The sequence below is a fragment of the Lemur catta genome, chromosome 12 (assembly GCF_020740605.2).
Source record: "Lemur catta isolate mLemCat1 chromosome 12, mLemCat1.pri, whole genome shotgun sequence".
In the NCBI taxonomy this organism is placed as follows: domain Eukaryota; kingdom Metazoa; phylum Chordata; class Mammalia; order Primates; family Lemuridae; genus Lemur; species Lemur catta.
This window is the reverse complement of record NC_059139.1, coordinates 20,070,521-20,085,874: the sequence shown is the minus strand read 5'-3', so window position 1 is coordinate 20,085,874 and position 15,354 is coordinate 20,070,521. Positions and strand designations below refer to the sequence as shown.

The window sequence follows — 15,354 nt, the reverse complement described above, 5'->3', positions numbered from 1 at the left end:
GATCCCATCCACTCCACAGCATCCAGTTCTCACACAGATGGTGGCATAACCCAGAACAGTAATCTGGTGCCTCCCTGGCATTAGGATCCCAAAGTCCCATGCCAGAATCCTCCACACTCTGCCAGAGGACAGTGTTACCCTGCCTCTCTCTGCTCTCATTTGTAACATCTAGGCAACAACATCACCAACCTCAAAAGGCTGTCACATTGATGAAATGAAATAACAGAAATGGAGCTCGGGAAGCACACTCTCCACAAATAGCAGCCATTAATGTTTTGTGACTGTGACTCCCAAATGTTTCATTCGTCCCCAGACTTGCTCCCTCTCCAACTTCCGAGTCTCTATAAAAGGCCCCACCATCACTCTGAGTTGCTCAGATTCCGAGGCACCCAGTTAGCCACACGACTCTTTCCCCTTCCCCCGTTCCCTCCCCTCCTGCTGCCAGCACCAGAGACCGGACTGCAATCCTCTAATTCTAATTGCCCAATTCAGTGGTTTCTACACATCCGGCTTTCACAGGCCAGTAAAAATTTTACAAATTATTTTTGGAATCAAACTATTTCTGACTGTTTTCTTGCCAATAAAGAGAATAAATAAATATCATTGAGAAACACTACACTTTCATTAACGACAACACCATTTAACCTCTTCCAAAGCAGAAAGGCCATAAGAGTACCATAAAGCTCTATTCTGGAAAATGAATAAGTTTACTTTTAAGAAAAACTCACTGTCCTGATCTTATTGTCCTCAATTCTCCCCGGACTGAAACTTCAGCACTGACCAGTTTCTGTCTTCTCACAGACGGCATTTGAAGCTGTTGGTCTAAGCGATCTTCTGACTGTCTCAGGCTGCTCGGCTGCTATAACAAAGCACCAGGGAATGCTTTGGTTTTCAAACAACAGAAATGCATGTCTCGTGGTTCTGGAGGCAGCGATGTCCAAGATCAAGGTATGACACATCCAGTTCTTGCTGAGGGCCCTCTTCCTGGTTATGTTCTCACATGGTGGGGAGAGAAGACGCTTTCTGGTGTCTCTTCCTATAAAGTCCCACTGTGAGAGCTCCACTGTTAGGTCCTGATTACCTCCCAAAGGCCCCACCTCCTAACACCGTCACATTGGGGATATAAATTTCAGAGGACACAAACATTCAGTCTGCAGCACTGACTAATCTCCCTCCTCTCTCCCCCCTCTCTCCCCCACACGAATCTTCCCACAGCCCTCCTCAGGCACACACTCTTCCTGCTGGACAGCCGTAGGGTCACATCCTGTTCTGGGTTGGGATCACCAAACACAGCATCCCAAGCCCAGCAAGAGGACTTGTCCCAAGGTAGCACTTTCCATTTTGGAGCTCTAAACACATTCCCCCATAGAAACCCTAGTGGGGAGGACTCGCCCCAGCACATATACTCTATACTTCTGCACTGTCCACAGTACAGGACCATCAGGTATAGCATCAGTCCCCAACCATTTTGGCACCAGAGACCAGTTTCATGGAAGACAATTTTTCCATGGACAGGGGTGAGGTGGGTGGGGGGAGGCGGAGCTCGGGTGGTGATGCGAGCCATAGGGAGTGGCCCACCGCTCACCTCCTGCTGAGCTCTCCCAACCTTGTTCCTAAGTTTCATGGAAGATAATCTTTCCATGGACACAGGGGCTGGGGAGTGGGTGGGAGGCGGAGCTCTGCAGCCTGGTCCCTAGCAGGCTGCGGACCGGTACTGGCCTGTGGCCCGGGGGTTGGGGACCACAGAGGTACAGGACAGGCCTGTCCTCACAGCCCTGCAGAAACAGGGCGGGAGGTAAGAGCGCTGCCCTGGAAAAGAGCCTGAGCTCCCACCTGAGCCGTGCCAGTGGGGAGCCCCACCATCCACCTTTAGAGACCAGCTGCCCCTTCTCCTCCCCTGCACCACAATGCCTTCTTCTGGAATCTTCCCAGGGCAGTGGCCACATTTCTTTCCCTAAACTATCTCAAACCTTCTCACTAAACCATGGGGAAAAGGTCTCCTAAGAATTTTTCCTGTTGCCAACAATAGGAAACAGACAATGGCTAAAAATAACAATGGGCAAAGTGACAGCATTTCTAGAGGTCTACAGAGTTTCATTACCAGAATAACTCCTGGGGTTCAATGGTACGTAAAGTGAGCCCCCGCCCCCCACCCTCCAGCCCCATCTGCCTTAGGGCTTCCCTGTTCCATAACTGTGGCTCCTTCTTCGGATCAGAGGATCATCCCCTCCCCTGTCCCCAGAGACAATTTCCTCTAAACCTCCTAGAATTTTTCAGGTTCGCACACCTGTGCTTCTCAACATCCATAAGGAAGGCTCCCTCTTATTTTCTCCTTTGAAAATTCAAATTAAGAAAATACTAGACTCCAACGGTCAAAGTTGGCTCTCTGGGTACCAAGAGGGCCCTAGAGAGATCCTTGTGCACATCAAAGGAAAACTCAGACTTACCGTGTCTTCCAAAGGAAGGCTAACTTCTTCCTGGACAGGCTGGCTGGGGCTGCAGGAGGGGCTGGGATTGGGGGCAGGGAAGGGAAGCAGCAGCCACAGGTGTAATTAGCCTCAGGGAATAAGAGCTAACTAGAGGGACTTGACCAGTCACCAGCACCTGCAGGGACACCTTTGAGTCCAGCCAAAGAGCTCCATCACTGGAGTGCGGACTGCAGCCACTCAGAGTGTGGCCACCAACCAGCAGTGTCAGCTTTGCCTGGAAGCACAATACAAATGCAGGCTCGCAGGCCCCTCCCCAGACCTACCAAATTGAATTCTGCATTTTTAACAAGACCCCCAGCTGATTCATATATCCATTAAAGTCTGAGAAGCGGTCTTCTAGAACAACTAGGGCAGGGGTTCTCAAGCAGGGGTGACTCTGCCTCACAGGCAACATCTAGCAATGTCTGGAAACATTTTTTGTTGTCACTACTGAGACCTAATGGGTAGAGCCCAGGGACAGTGCTAAACCTACAATGCCCAGGCAGCCCCCCAAACAAATAATTATCTAGCCACAGAAGGCGACAGTGATGAGGCCAAGAACCCCTGATCTAGGTAAGAGCATCTGGGAGAGACTTGAGTCCTGGAAACTTGCTCTTCCAAGTGGGGATCTCAGACCAGAAGCAGTAACAAAGGAGGGAGCCTCTAAAATGCAAAACCTGACTCCACAACTACACAGTCAGAGCCCCTGTGGGGTGGGCCCCAGGAATCTGTGTTTGAACAACTCTCCATGGGATCCGCATGCATGCTTTTTTCTTTCAAAGTTTGCATTGAGAAGCTTTAGTGTAGGCCATGGGAGCCTGCCCTGGGAGGGCCGTCAGGAAACTCAAGCTCGGCCAGGCCGACCACTTGTCCGAGATTTCACACCAGCAACAACCGTGATCTGGATCTGAAGAAGGGTCAGCTCTGGTGCATGGGGAGGGCTGTGGAAGTGGCACCAGGCTCTTTGCTACACAACGTCAAGGACAATGGGTTAGAGGTTCCGCCGCTGCTACGAGCACAGTGCGCCAGGCTCCTGGTCCTGATGCTGGCACGACAATCACAGGAAGAGAAGGATCCAAAGCTCTGAGACAGCAAATGGCCAGGCAAACACACTACAGCACAGAACACTGTGTCCTAGTGGTGAGAATGAGGAAGCTGCTGGTGATGGGAGCTATTTTTAATCTGCTCTTACCCCTCCTATGTCACCTCATCTGAAAACCCTTCCTTAACGGCCCCTGAAGAAGCCATCATCTCTTTTTGGTTGTACTCCATTCCTCGTGCTCATCTTGCTCCTGTCTGGCTGTCCTGTGAATTCTGTTCATCCTCCTGCCCCCCAGGACCGTGAGTTCCTTGAGGGTAGGAATGGATGGCAGCAGATGCCGTGGTCCTCGTCCCTGGCCTACTCTGTCTCTCCCCCTGAGGTCGCTCCCTGGCCTGGAAGGTGTCAGAGAGTGCCGCCCTCAGAAACAACCTGGACCCAACCTGGACCGAAAGAAGGAGTAAGGGAGGGAGCTGGTGGAGAGGTAACCTGGAGTCTGGGTATCTTGGCGGGGTGGGTCTGTGGGGTGCTCCATACAGACTCTTAGAGACCCACAGAGGGACAGCCACATCATTAGCTCAGCCCCTGTCAGCAACCTCCCTTCTTCCCCATTTCTGCACCCAAATAAACCTCCTGCACCAAATCCTGTCTCAGGGTCTGCTTCGGGGGAACCCAAGCTAAGACAAGTATTCTGCTCATTGCTGAATCCCCCATGTTTACCCACCTCCCTGGCACAGTAAATACTCACAAAAAAATAAGTATTTATGGAAGTTAAATAAAAGTCCAGATATGTCTGGAAAGTCCAAAAACAACAGCAACCAAAAAATTAGCGAAAACCCACTGATGGCCTGAGCAATGTGAGCCAGAAGAACGTGGCTACATTTCCTCCCCTTGAGTTTTGGTCAAGACATTCTAAACGGTAACAATTTAATTTCTAATCCTTATGTAGAAAAAGAGGTGAGCTCAGTGGTTAGGAGATCCAGCTCTGGAATCCAATAGAACAAGGCTCAGCTTCCAAGCCCTGCTCTGTCCTAAGCTCCCTGAGCTTCAGTTTTGTCACCTGTAAAATGGGAACAGTAATCATACCTGCTTGCAGGGTTGTGAGGAAGATTTAGTGAGACAATGGATTTAGTATAACCCTGGCTCAGAGTAAACTTCAGTAAATGTTCTCAACATTACTACTATTATTTTATTGTCCATCTTAGGCAGGCTTCATGCTTATTCAGGTGACAGATGGTAGCAGAGTGCCAGCTACATAAGAGACACTCAACAAATAGTTCTTGTGTGAATGAACGAAGTCATCATCCAAGAGAAGAATGTAAAAAACCTATAAATCACCTTCTTTTGTAAAAGCTCCTAACATTTTTTTTCTGTTCCTAAAAAGTTGTATGAACTTAGGAAAGTCACTCAAATAGCTGAAGTCCTACAAGTCCCACCTGTAAAACTTAGACTTGTATTAGATCCTTTCTAGGGCCCCTTCGGGCTTCACTTATAGATAAAATAACTCCTAGGAAAGGGTGGCAAGAGCCAATCCCCACTAGACATTGGGGGCTGGGTAATTGCTTGTTGAGGGTGGCTGTCCTGTGCACTGTCTGTCCCTGGCCTCCACTCACTTGATGTCCCCAGCACCCCCACTGACACCAAAAATGTCCCCAGACATTGCCAAATGTCCCCCAGGGAAAAATGGCCCCTGGTGGAGAACCCCTGTGGTGGAGGTTGCTTCAGTCAGGGATCCACAGGCAGGAACACGGCCTATGGCCCAGCCCGAGCCCCACATGGGGGTGGGGTTCCATGCTGCTCCCCTGCCTTAGCCTGTTTTAATTTTTATTAAAACAACAACAACAACAACAACAACAACAAAAACCAAGAAACTCCTGGGATGCTGTTTCTACCCTTTTTTTTCTCTCTTATCCTTCATTCTTCACTTCATTAAAAAGCAAGCCCTTTGGAAATAACCAAGCATTCACTGCAGATTTTGAATTATTTTGTTTTCCCTAGTCTATCATTAGCCATATTTGCCTGCAAATAAGATTGATGTTTTTAAAGCTCATCTACTCACAGCCCCAGAGCACAATCCCCTCCCGGGTTATTACTATCTGTTTATGACACTAGAAACAGCAAGAGACCTCAACTCCAAAATCCAAACGATCTTGACATGCAAATATGTCATAAAAACCCCAACAAGGCAGAAAATTTCAAAGGATTTATTAGCAACAGAGCTGCTGTTAACTAGCCAGATCTGAGAAGTTCTCCAGGCAATGGTCAAAGTTGCTCTATAATGGGACAACGAGGCCCAGAGTTCTCTGCTGAAAGTCAGAACACCCACAAGTCAGGAACAAAAAGGCGCAGTTTGATATTCCACCAGCTTCCAAATGGCTTTCTCCCAACAGGGGCCACAAGGTTGTTAGTGTTCGTCAAATCCTTCCTTTTCACCAAAAAGCAAATTCCTGTACAGAATGGAAAGCACACCTCCATCTCTGCATGCACTAGTAAAAAAGTCAATTTGTTAGAAAACTCCACTCCCTACAGACGTCCCTTCTGCCTTCCTGAGCGGGTATCAGCAGCATTGCTAAAGCAGCATTAGCCCTACTGCCTCCTGCCTTCTGGTGATCTGGGGTCAGGGGAGCCGTTGCTGGACCTTCGGGGGTGACCTGAGACAGGGAGGGATAGCACAGTGGCGGGAAGGTTGCTGCGGTCGGGATGAAGGCACGGCCCGCTCTACCCGCCGGGTCCTTGCACTTGTGGTTCCTTCTCAGTTTCTCACTGTTCTGGCCTCCACTCAAATGTCACTTTCTCAGAGCAGCCTTCCCTGACCATACTATCTAGCAAAGCCCCCTCCCTCACTCTGTAGCCCCTTAACCTGCTTTATTTTTCTTCAAGAAGCACGCGGTTCCACTTGAAGTTACATCACGTGTTCTTTAGTTTACCTGTTTCGCGTCTGTGTCCCCACTCCTAGAATGTGAGCGCTAAGTGGGCCAGGAGCTCTGCGTGTCTTGCTCACCCCTGCACCCCTAGTGCCTGGAAGGGTGCTGGCACACGGCAGGTGCTCTAGCCATATTTGGTGAATGAATGATGTCTGAGCTTGGGCTGGGAATCACAAGAAACACAATGGACCACCTGGGAGGCAGAGAGTCCCAGGGCTCCTCAGGGGCTGCGAATCAAGCACTGCTCTACCCGATCTTCAAGTTCTGCCCCACAACTTGAATACTCTGCCTTCAGTTTCTGCCTCTATGATTAGTCTCACAGCAAAATTATTCTCCCATGGTGTACTGGCCCTGCCCTCGGCTTCAGAAAACCAAGCCTTCAGACTGGAGTGGCGAAGAACAGAGAGACAGACAGCATTCTGTCCCAGTTGGGTTAACACAGTCCCCTTCCTAAACTATCCTGCCAAGATTTTTCTGAGCACCCAGCTTGTGGGTCTATTTTTAGGTAACTCTAATGGTAACCTAAACAGTAAAAGCAGCCGTCGCCTCATGAATGCAGGAGCAGCAGGCCCCTTGCATGTAGGAACTTGTCAAAATAATCGCAGAAGGCACTTTTCCTTGAGATCATTAAAAATAATTAGCAAGAAAATATTTTTTGAATAAGGAGATAAGTTCAGCTACAGGAGAAACATGTTCATTTCTCATAGCCAAAAATTAAAACCCCATGTTCCTTTATAAGATCCTGGGCCTGTTGGAGCAGGAAGATGCATTCCATGATTGCTTTGACCCTGGAGGATTCCACACTCTCTCCAGCTTCCGCTTCGGGACCGAGGCTGGCTGGATAAGCATCTCCTTCTCCTTCCTGGCTGAAGAGGATGCTTTCCCCAGGCAGAGCCGCTGCCTTGATTTGGGTGTCCCACTCCTTGGCCAGCATTTGGAGAGTTTTCTGAACTGCAGTGGCCTGGGAGCCCCTGCTGCCTCTCCACCTCCGAAGGGCTGCTGCTGTCACCTCCCTGCTACTGCAAGGTTGTGAAGTTCCCTTCCTCACTCCCCTACCACCTTATGGCTTCCTTGTCTCTCTCTTCTCTCTGAATGCTGAAGTTTATGCATGTAAAACTTATGTTTGATTAGCAGACATGCCTTCCTGTGGGGTCTTAAACCCCAATAAATAAAAAGCTCCTTGCTTTGCCTTCATGGAAGGCCAGAATACACACACACACACACACACACACACACACACACACACACACACAAACTGGATTTTTGGGTTCAGGAAAGGCTTCTTGGGTGAAATGCCTTCCACATTTGTCCCTGACGGACTACTGAGTTAGCCAGAGGAAGGACAAGTGAAGTGGGGGAAAAGTTGTAGAGAGAGGAACGGGCATCTGAATGGTGTGAAAGACACACACACACAGAGGCAAGGTGCAGAGGTGAAATCAAGCTCAGGGGAAGAGAAGGGAAACGAGGAACAATTTGTGATGACTCCCCGCCAAATGCAGATGAGATGCCTCTTCTACGTGCCTGTGTAGCATCCCAGCTGCACCTTCCTCTAGTAAAGTATTTATCAGACAATAGCAGAAACAGCCGCCAAACACCAAAATTCCATGTATTTCCCCTCTACAGTGTAGACTCGTCACGGGCTACATTTCCCTGCCCCCTTTGCATCTGAGCAGGGCTTTGTGGTTAGTTCTCACCAATGAAATGTGATGAGGTGCTGTGTACCACCTCCAAGCCAAGGCATTTTCAGAAGTACATGTACCTCTCCCCACTGTCTCTTTGCCCTTCCACCAGTTGGAGGCAGAGTCCTTGCAGTCTGAGGACATTGTGGGGACACAAGATGGGAAGAATCTGAATCCCTGAATCACCCCGCAGAGAACCACCTGCAGACCAAGAACTCCTGTACTAGGCTGTTATGTGAGACAGCAACAATTTTTTGTTATGTTAAGCCATTAAAACATGGAGGTTTATCACAGCAGCTATCATTACCCTAATATACAGATGAGGTAAAATTTACTTCTTTAATTCTGTTAATAGGTGACCTCCTCTAGATGGTAAGAGTCCCCATTATATTATCACCACCCATTAAAAGGTGGACATTAAGTAAACATTCCCTGAATAAAAATAGTCCATCTGGTTAGAAAAGGTCTCAAATCCCAGCAAGCAGAAATCATCTTACTTTGCCACACGGCCATGACGCTCACACACAGACGCATGTGCACACACGCATACACACACACAAATACATGCACACGCACCCCTAAGTTGCCACACCAAAGCCACAAACAGTTCATGGCCAAACCTGCTCTGGCTGTTTTGTGATTCATACGACAGCAGACACCATCCTAGGAACCACCCTTTCAAGGTTCCTTTTCCCCAGCATGGGCATCGTACAGAGCCAAATACCGCAAAAGAAAATTGGAATAGGAAAGAAAAAGTCATCAAGAAAAATAGTCCAGATTTCTCATGATCTCACCCATGAGTCAGATTTGCGTTGAGGATAACAACTAACCGAGTAGACCAGAACAGTCTGTCTGCAAGATGTGGGCCTGCCAATTTCAACAGCAACAGAGAAGGCACACGTCTTAAACTGGCTTAAAAGGACAAATCTCGTGTGCTTGTTTATTATTTTCTTTCTCAAGAAAAATTCCAAGGTGAAACGGCCTCCTGTTTAAAAATAGCTCTCTTGGAAATTAAACTACAATTTTCCTTTAAACACTGAATGCCAAGTACCTGTATCTTGTCATTTGGGACAGTGAGAAAAATTCCTACAGAAAAGTCTTTGCTATGTGATGCTTAGAAAGCTGCCTCGCCTCTCTGGGCCTAGATTTGTTCATTTAGAAAAAATGGGATTAGGATAGACAATCTCTAAAGTCTGAGGAAGATCACTGAGTAATGTTAAGAGTCAAAAAGAAAATTTTAAAAATAAATAAAAAATGAAGTGTGAGGAAGAACTCATTGTCAGTGGAAGGGAAATTGAATTTTTCATGCCTTGAAAGTCTTTTAATATTTATGGAAGTTATTCCTAACGGACACAGGGTATTTTTTATTGGTTGCTTAATTGAGATGAATTCATTTATCTAGGACAGAAGGTGAGGTCGAAGGCACTGTGGATGTACGTGGGTCTTTCGTAGTGAGAGGCAGGAAATGAATGATCATTTTCAAGTAACAAGTGGTGCTATGGTCTTGAATGTCTTTCATCCCCACCCCCCAAATTCATACATCAAAATCCTAATCTACAAGGTGATAGTATTAGAAGGTAGGGCCTTTGCAGAGGTGGTTAGGACAGGAAGGCAAACTCTCATTATTAAAATTAGTGCCCTTATAAAAAGAACCCCAGAAAGCTGCCTGGCCCCTTCCTCATGGGAGGACGCAGCAAGAAGGTGCCGTCTGTGAACTGGAGAGCAGGCCCTCACCAGGCAGCAAATCTGCTGGTGTCTTGACCTTGGATTTTCCAACCTCCTGATCTGTGAGCAATAAATTTGTATTGTTTATAAGCCACCTAGTTCATGGTATTTTTGTCACAGTGGCCCGAAAGGACTAAGGCAGGCAGTATGTGGATTACAGAGTTCCAACTGTGAGTCAGGACATTTTCTTCTTTTACAGATAAAAGAATTATTAACTGCAATTGCTTCCTTCTAAGTGTGAGGGAACTAGGACCTCAAGAGGCTGGCTACCCCGCCTAGGGGCCCAAAGCCCAGAATGACAGTGTCTGGACCAGTGCCCAGAGTGTTGGCTGCTGGTCCACCAGGAGTCTTTCCACTCTACCATCATCCTCCTCTCTGCAGCTGGTGTCATGACAACATCTACATTTTTGCCCCTGAACCTCTCTGAAACAAACAAACAAACAAACAAAAAACTGATGGAGGGTTTGGTTACTTCTGTCTAACCTTAGGCTTAGGAATTATTGCTGAATTTTAATGACTCAGTGCTTGACTAACCCCCAAGCTCACGGGCTAAGAAAGTTCTCTGTATATTTGAACAATAAAGTCAGGATCCAGCGAAAGATGGAGAAAGTAACCACATACCTTAGAGTGTGTAAGAGGATAAGTTCTCCTTACAGTTCTGAGAGTGGCAGCTAATGGGTGCTATAAAAATAACCACTTGCAGTTTATCTGCAAGTCGGGTCACTACAGCTTGGATTTCAGATCCTGAGCTCACCTGTCCCCTTGGACTCCTCTCTTTCACCCAGTGACTGTCCTCGGCTGACGGCCCATTTTGATGCTTATCTCCTGTTTTAATCAGATCTCTGGTTCCCTCCAGGACACTGTAGTAGAGGCAAAAATTAGAACGAGTAAATATTTGTTTACATGTTCTTTCTATGCCTCAAGCCAATCCCCCCACAGCATATGGCGCCTCCCTTTCTTTCAAGTTTGAAAAAGAAAGCCCAGGATTTAACTCCTTAGCATCAGCCACACAACAGGCCACTATTTTAGCAGCAGCCCAGAACCTCTGAAGCTAGGACCTACATTTAATTAGAAGCCATTCCAACTAAATGGAAGTGTTCACCCCTTCTCACTTGTTTCTTTCCAAGCCTCTGGAAACTGGAAGTGGTGGCCTATGAACACAACTCCATTTGGTTATTAGAAGTACTTGTTATAATAATAAAGTATCTGGAGAAATGAAGGGGAAGGGTAATACACCAATAAATACGGGGATATATCAAAGGAAAATTTAGGCTCAGAATCAAAGAATTCCTCCTTTCTATTATCCTCAAAGATAATAATGAGGATATATAGCTCACTGCACCCTACTGAACTGACATCTGTCTCTAATGCCAAGTGGAAGTTGGTAGCTTACCAAAAACAGTGGACTTTGAGAACACCAGGTCTCCTTTGGAAGTCTGACTGCCCAGCTGGGTCATCCTAGGATAATTACTTGACCTTCTGAGCTTCAGATTCCTCTCCGTACAATGGGGCTAATAATCTATGAGGAAACTTAAATGACGTGACATAGACAAAGTATATAGGAGGGGCTTACTACCTGCCGAATTAAATCTCAAAGTTGGTAGAGGCCTTAGAAGTCACCCAGCCCAATCTTGACACATCAGTCCTGCAGCCTCTGCTTGATGCCAGCAGTGGAAGGAAACTCAGCCTCGCTACCCAGGCAGTCCACCTCGAGACAGGTTTAACAGAGAGAAATTTTTTCCCAGCATGAGGCTGTCTCTCTTCCCTTAACTTCAATGCTTTGGTCCTTGTTCTGGCTTCTGGACAAGAAACGAGAATAAACCTTAGTGGTCCTGTATAAGAAAGCATCTGAAACACTTTATTTGGTCATCCAATGGCTAAGAGTTGCAAACATCCCATGGGCACTTGGTAGCAGTTGCCAACATCCCTCTGTGGCACAGAGTCACAGAGAGGGGAGGGATGAGGCTGACTTCTCATCTGCGGGTGCTGGTTAGGTGAGGGTGCCAATGGCCAAGCTAAGGAACAGAGGAAGAAGAGCAGGTTCATAAGGGGAAAGTAGTGAGCTTGGGTTGGGACATGTAGCTCTGGAGTAGCTGCAGGTAGATACTGAACATGTGAGTTCAGAGCTCAGGAAAAGGGCTGTGGCTAAAGGCACAGATTTGGGAGTGATCAGTACATATAGGTGGCGGCCGAAGTTGAAGATGAGGCTCAAACGAAGTTGAAGATGAGGCTGGGGGCAGGGAGGAGGGCAAGGGTGATGAGAACCTCTGTTTAAGAGTAAAGTATAAAACCAATCAAACAAAACAGAGGGGGAGTAAAGGTTGGTGCAAAAGTAAATTAAAGGGCTCCTTGGAAAGGAGTTCAGAGAGAAGCATAAGTCTAAGTATTATTTAAAGATGTCGGAGGAAAACCAGGAGAGAAGTGGTGTTGGATAAGCCAGGAGAACAGTGTTTCGTAGAAGAGAAACTGGTCAGCAGTGTCACCCGAAGTGTGGGAAAGCCTCCCCGGTGTAGATGCAGAGGCTCACTGGTGACCGGGCGAGGCATCCACTGGAGGGCTGGGAGTGGAAATCAGACTGCACAGTCCGTTGTGAAATTAATAAGAAATTAAAGAAGTGAAAATAGCCAATAGCGACCAAATTTCCAAGTAATTTGGCTGCTAGGGATACAAGGGCAAAGGGTCTTAATTAAGGAGGGGGGAGGTTTAACCTATGTGGACAGGAAACGCAGACAGAGACAGGTTAAAGACGGAAGGGAAAGAATGTAGTGATCAAACGCGATCATTAAAGAAGGGAGAGGAGACAGGCTCCTGAGCTCCTGGGGAAATCTTTGATAAAAGGAGGGAAATTTCTCAGCGACAGAATGGAAAGAATACAGGCTGGGTGTGGAAATAGAACATTTGTAAGTGACAGAGCAGGAGAAGGGCAGTTTCCACTGATCCTGTCTCTGTGAAGGAAACATGAAGGTCCCTCGCTGAGAGGGAGGGAAGAGCCAGTGGGGTGGGAGGGGAGGGGAAGCATTAGAGTGGACGCTGGGGGGACGGGGTCCTGTAGGCAGACTGTCCATCTGTCTGCCAGCCTAGGGGTCTCGTGAGTTCAGAGACCATTATTCTGCAATTACGCCAATCCAACTAGCTGGGTGATTTTTTTTCTTTTGTAGAAATGCTTTAATAGCCAGGACACAGGGGCAGAAAGGCAAGTGGTTGAACTTATTTTGTGTAGAGATCGGGGAGGGTGGAGGCAGCTAAAGGAAAGAAGATAGGGAGGCTGGAGTACTGGCAAAGTAGCAAAGTGATGGCCCACAGGGGTGTGGCTGGAAAAGGCAGGGCTCGGAAGGCAGCTAGTCTTTCCTGCAAATCTCTCCCACTGACTCCCCCATCTCAGACCCTTGCCTCTAGACATGTGCTGCCCAGAGCAGCACGCAATGGTCCAGAAATGTGGGACTGGCGCTGAGGTCAATGCTGTCCCTGGGCCCCCTGCACCCGGGTTTACCTTTAAGAGTCACATCCCGGTGCTGACGCAGGCTGATCACAGTCTCACGAACCGCCTCGAACTGCCTCCATCGTTACACAAAGGCTGCTGTGACAATAGGCTCCTGAGCCTCCCAGAAGAAATAATGCAGTCGGTTTTTCAGACAAACGCAGGACCTTCACTAGGGCCCCTTGGCTGACTTTTGTAAGACTTGGCCTCTCCTGTAGATCTGTTTAGAATCTGACTCTGGTGTGAAATGAGGTCACTGTGCTTCCCAGATCTGGGTCAGGAGCAAATGGGATAAACATGTCATCCACGTTTTCATTCAAGTCGATGATAAAAATGTTGAACCGGAGCAAGATAAAGCCGGTGGCAGAACTGTGCCTGACTCTCTCTGGAACGCTCTCTCTGGATGGACAGCAACCCATCACCCATCGAGTAGGTCAGCTACAAACCTCCACGTGCCGCTACTGTCCAGTCCCCATTGCTCCATCCTGCCCACAAAGACATCACTGGGGACCATCCAAATACCTTGCTGAAAAGTCCAGATACGCTATGTCAACAGTTCTCCCATGATATACTGGCCTAGTAACCTTTTCCCCGTTGGATAAAAACACAATGTGCTTTTCTTTGCTGTGTCTTATACACCTACGACCAGATGGAAATACGTTTATGACATTTTACAGCCTTATAACATTTCCTGTCTCACCATGACATCACTTTTCCCCAAGCTGAGGGCTTCAAAAGGCCACAAAGGTGTTAAGAACTTAGTTTGTAAACCCTCCTCCTACTCCAGTGTATCAGGTTCCCTGATCTCCCAAGCTGTTGAAATGAAGAATGTTAACTTGATAGTGAGACTATAATAGAAAGTCACTACACTTGGAATAGAATGGGGGGGGGGCAGATAATAAAGCACCCCTGTGCCCTGTCTTAGAGCTTCCTCTCAGCAGCCCCTAAAAGGCAGTTTGAATTTAATTTCTTTGAACCTGATTTTGAAAATAAAGCCAAATGCGATCGTATCTGAGCTTTCTTGAGCACATCTTTTTCAAGCAGGGTACTGAAAGCTTGGGATTTTAAATCTTAAAAGCTATGTATTCAGTTGCTTTAAAAAAAAAAAAGCATATAAAATGAGAATGATACAGATCAACGATAAAGCAGAGTGAACAATGCCAGCGTGTTTATGAAGGGGATAATCCCTAATATGCCGACAGTGACATCCCTTTTCCCCAGGCAGTGGTGCTTAGATGCTGCCAATACATTAAACAAGAAAGGTTTAACCAATCCATCAACATCATTTACTGCCTGCTGCTGGGGACATGGAGAGGTGAAAAGGATGGCCCAGTGCCCTCAGAGAGATTACAGTCCAGTCTGGGAAGGGTTTAAAAAAGACACCTTCACCAAAAGGTTCACCAACAAAGCAACATGTTCTGGATAGCAAGTGAAGGTGCCAGGAGTTCTGGAGGAGACTGACAGCCAGGGAAGATTTTTCAAAGGGAAAGAGATTTATTTCCTCTAGGCCTTAAGGGATGGGTGGAATTTAGACAGTGGGCAGGTGGGCAGGAGAACATTATGGGTAGGGGCATGGAATAAATGCATAAGCCCATTTAAGCAAATGAAGTTTATAATTAGCCAGATTCAAACCCCCTCTCACTCTTCAAATATTGTCTGATGTTCAACTGGGAAGTTTAACAAAGAGCACACTTGACTGCAGTATGGGGTCTGTGCCTCCCCACCAAAGTTCAGCCAAGGTCATGCAGGGATGGATGTCCACTACACCCACCCTAACAAGATGCTCCGATTAAAACCCTAATATGCTATCACACACAGCACCAATTGCATTAAAACCATCCACTGCAATTTAAGTTTTGAGACTAATGGATTTTCTAAGAATGCTCCAACATATGCCACAGAGCTAAAATCCCAAGAAAGAGAAAAACAATACAAGATTCAGATCTGGAAGCAGTGGTTTGCAACCCTGGCTTCACTTTAGAATCACCTTGGGAGCTTTCAAAAAACACCAGTGCTTGGGCTCTACCTCATACCAATTAAA

General features: G+C 47.2%; 1 protein-coding gene across 2 annotated transcripts in view; it reads right to left on the bottom strand.

The window, feature by feature from the left end:
• LOC123648489 (PDZ domain-containing protein 2-like) overlaps positions 1 to 15,354 on the bottom strand; it is a 121,358-nt gene that overhangs the window by 93,046 nt on the left and 12,958 nt on the right. Inside the window, exon 1 of one of the 2 annotated variants that reach the window (XM_045566332.1) lies at positions 782 to 819. The exons of the other annotated variant lie outside the window; for it this stretch is intronic. The gene's annotated coding sequence lies outside the window, so the exon portion shown is untranslated. Of the gene's footprint in view, positions 1 to 781; positions 820 to 15,354 lie in introns of those variants that run through there. 2 annotated transcript variants of the gene reach the window in all.